Genomic DNA, 3904 nt, shown 5'->3' with positions numbered 1-3904 from the left:
ATCAGGCACACTGTTATTTCTAAGAAGGTTTGATGGCCCGGGAGAAAAAGCAAAATATGAAAGCCCCAGAAGTCTTGAAATGTGAGAGAAAGTTAAGGAAAGCAGGAGTGTATGGATGCATATATGGATAGCCTTACTCTTATCGTCTCTAGGAGCCTCCACTCTCTGTGTCTTCTTAGTCGTTTTGGCAGAGGGTGAACAATTTCCAGGTCATAGCGAGGACACAAAGAAGCACAAGCATAATGTAAAGCACGTGGTGTCAAACTGACTCAAACTTCATGTCAAGGATCATTAAGGGTGAGGAGAAATGTGTCACCTCCTACAACCACTGAACAGACAACAGTCTTTAGTGGAAGAGCCCACAGTTTATAGTCCTAATGCAGATCAGGTCAAGAGTGCAACCAGGAGCATCCTTGTCATTTTTCTATATTCACGGGGTTGTGCACTATGAATGCATCCCCCCAGGGTGAGACTGTCAGTGCAGAGGTCCACGCTAAGGTCTTGAGGCATCAGAGGGAGAACAATTGGCACAAATGACCTGAACTGTCAGACAGTCAGCATGCATTTAATAATGTCACGTTTTACAAGTCAGTGGAAGCTGAAGTGGATTAAATGGACTATTCAGTGTGCTCGCATTTGAACAACACAGTCAAGGGTTACAATTCACACCTGCCAAACATACACAAAAACAACGTGTTGGTCTTTAATGACTAGAAACCCAAAACAACACAACTGTATCACGATAGCCTTTAACAACAACACTCGTTCTAACAAGTCAGCAACAAATATTTTACTTGAATCTAGCAATACTCTAAATTCTGAGGTGGAACTGCAAAAAATGCTTGCGTGACTGATACCATTTCTCAGGAACATAATGACATACAACACAGGGTGAGACAGGTTTGTTATGTCTAACTAACTTTGAGTTCATGGCCCGGCCCAATTATCCACACCATTAATTCTTATAATGTTTTCTAACAACATCTACTGCTGAAGAACGTAAGAGAGGGAAAAAGCAACAGAAAAAAGAAAACATTTTAGTTTACGGCTAATTGGGGTGGTTCTTAGTATTTTCTAGCTGAATATTTTTTAGTTCAAGGAATGTCAGAACTTTGGGGTATTTTAACTTTGATTTGATCAACAATTGAAGGAATATAATTATCTCACGACTCAAATCTAGCCAACCTCTAATGGAGAGTACACGGCATTGTGAAACCTGGTATGTAACAAGTGCACGGATCTTCATATGAGTGATGATTATGTATATTATTATATTATGATAATAATACTGTGGTGAAAACCAAAACCCTCACAAAAAACAGTTTTTAACAAAAACTCCTTAAAATAGAAAAAAGAATTTCTATTTTAATTTAATCCTCTGGAGTCAATGCACACACCAGTCCAAATCACATGACCGATTTGAGATGACCTAGCACAGCCTCACTAAAGTGCAGACTCCAGACTGTATACTAGTTTTTAATACTTGTAGTTATGTGGATTTTTTTTGACAGTTTGATGCACATAAATCCTACACTGCAAAAATAAATAGCCAACAAGCTTATGTCCTCTGTTGTGACAGTAACTGTAAATAACACAGAAGCTTTTTAGATCCCATGCAAAATAATACAAAATTAAAAATGTTCGGAGTCACGCTTAGTGTTATATTTTCGGTCATCTCAGTAGATATTTGGGATTTGAGTTTGTTTTAGTTTGATATTGCGATGCACAATTCTCTACTTAACTTAGAGGGTTAGTATGATGACTTGGACTTTAGTGGGTTAAAAAATATTAAATAAGAAAATTGAGAAATTTCAGATGCATTTTTTTTTAGATAAATGATTAAAGGTAGGTGTAATAGTGGGGCAATCGTGGCTCAAGAGTTGGCAGTTCGTTTTGTAATCGGAAGGTTGCTGCTTTGAGTCCCAGCTCCGACAGTCTCGGTCGTTGTGTCCTTGGGCAAGACACTTCACCCGTTGCCTACTGGTGGTGGTCAGAGGGCCCGGTGGCGCCAGCGTCCGGCAGCCTCGCCTCTGTCAGTGCGCCCCAGGGCAGCTGTGGCCACAATGTAGCTTTCCATCACCAGTGTGTGAATGGATGAATGACTGAATGTAGTGTAAAGCACTTTGGGGTCCTTAGGGACTAAGTAAAGCGCTATACAAATACAGGCCATTTACCAGTTTACCATTTAATAAATTGAAGTGTCTGCCAAAAATTATGCCTCTTTGGTCCCATTTCAGTTATGCAGCTCCTGATTTTTGTAACATGGTATGCAAAGGCACAAGTGCATGAGTAAGTCCATTTCTAGATTTGGAGCACATATAAATACAGGATCATAGAGTTCCCAAATGGTACAAAACGTGATTGCAGTGACATCAGAAGAGCGGTGTTCTGCAGAATTTTTACTAACATATACAGGGCTTAATTTATCTACAAAACCACAAATACTTTAGAAATTTGTCAAAAATGTTTTTAAAACTAAAAATTATGTTGTTATTCATTAGGCAAAAAAAAATGTTCACTTTTTTTCAATAAAATTTCAGCCAGCACATTAGACTTCTCTGAAAAGTGAGAAATTAGTCAAGCGCAACCCTCAAACACTAAAATGAATTTAATCTGTTCAGAAATGCAAATAAATAACTGTAGTTTGGCATTGGAATCAGAAAATAATAAAGTGGTTATGTACCAATACATCTGAATATATGTATATATATATATTGAAAAAATGAGATTCTAGGTTCTCTTGTTGGCAGAGTTTGGACCAAATCCCTCAGATGTGGGAAAAGGAAGAATTTCAGAGACCAGATTGATGCAGAGCAGCATCGAGCTGTGTGTCTGAGGTATGTGTTCAGTGTACCTGTACATAAGCGACAAATGCACTTGTTGCCAAATGCAGTGGTCTGATTGGACAAATGTGTTCTGAAAACTTGATCCAACTTGATAAAAAAAAAAAAATTGCTGCAAATTTGTCCTTGTTAGGTACTGGGTGTGAACTGCTGCATTAAGAACAAGTAAATCTGTCATGGTCCGCGGCCCGGCGTCTGAGGTGCTGATGGGATGCCCACTCCCGTGGGCGTGGCCGCTGACTCCACACCTGCATCCCATCCCAGGCGATCACCAGGTGGACCATTTAATCCTGCCCAGCCTGCTGCTCCACGCCAGTCCGTAATCGTCCTTCAGCGGTAACGCACACCTACGGGAAAGTCCTTAGGCAATCCTTTCCGTGTGAACTAGTACTAACTCTGCCTTGTATACCCAGATCACTGCTCGGCGTGTTTTGAGTCACCAGCCTGTCCACCTGCCTGTCCAGAATTTGGATCACGATCAACCCCAGCCGCCTCGCCCTTTCTGGAGCTTCTCCCCACGGACCCTCACCCCTCCCTCCGGTTCCCTTGGCCCCGCTATCATCGTAAGACGCGTACACTACCTCCCCTCGTATGCTGCCGGTTTACCCGCACCCCAATAATCCTTTTTTCTTTTTCTGTTTCAGCCTCCCACGGTCCCGCTCTCGGCGTTTCCTGCGCGATTCTTCTCCCGGTCCCTCGGTTTCTCTGGTTCCGTGCGTTTTCTCCCTTCTACTCTCCCGGGACACTCTCAGTTATAATAAAGTTTATTTTTTCTCTCGTACCGCTGTGTGTGTGTTCTGCTCCTGGGTCCAGCTTGTGTGTTGAACTTCGGTTCTTGACAGTACGGACTGGCCAGTATGGACCCAGCAGATCCACTCCGCTCCGCCATTAATAAGCAGGGCGCTATTCTCGGTCGCCACGACCAGCAGCTTCAATCGCTCCAGGACCGCTACCAAGAGCTCAGTGACACTCGGGAACAGCTGCGAACCAAGCCGCCCGATCCCGTGCCCCACGGCGTTTCGCCTCCGCCTTTGGAGCCCTTCCACGGGGAGTTAGACCTG

At 42.8% G+C, this 3904-nt stretch overlaps 1 long non-coding RNA gene across 1 annotated transcript; it reads left to right on the top strand.

Annotated features, from left to right (window-relative positions):
- Positions 1-3024: 3024 nt before the first annotated feature.
- Positions 3025-3675, top strand: LOC143414912 (uncharacterized). Its single transcript, XR_013096442.1, has 3 exons — positions 3025-3179; positions 3257-3406; positions 3488-3675. It is a non-coding gene; the product is annotated as an uncharacterized LOC143414912 (long non-coding RNA).
- Positions 3676-3904: the final 229 nt, after the last annotated feature.

Source organism: Maylandia zebra, linkage group LG1 (genome assembly GCF_041146795.1).
Source record: "Maylandia zebra isolate NMK-2024a linkage group LG1, Mzebra_GT3a, whole genome shotgun sequence".
Lineage (NCBI taxonomy): Eukaryota > Metazoa > Chordata > Actinopteri > Cichliformes > Cichlidae > Maylandia > Maylandia zebra.
The sequence above is the reverse complement of the archived record's forward strand: the minus strand, read 5'-3'. Positions and strand labels throughout refer to the sequence as shown.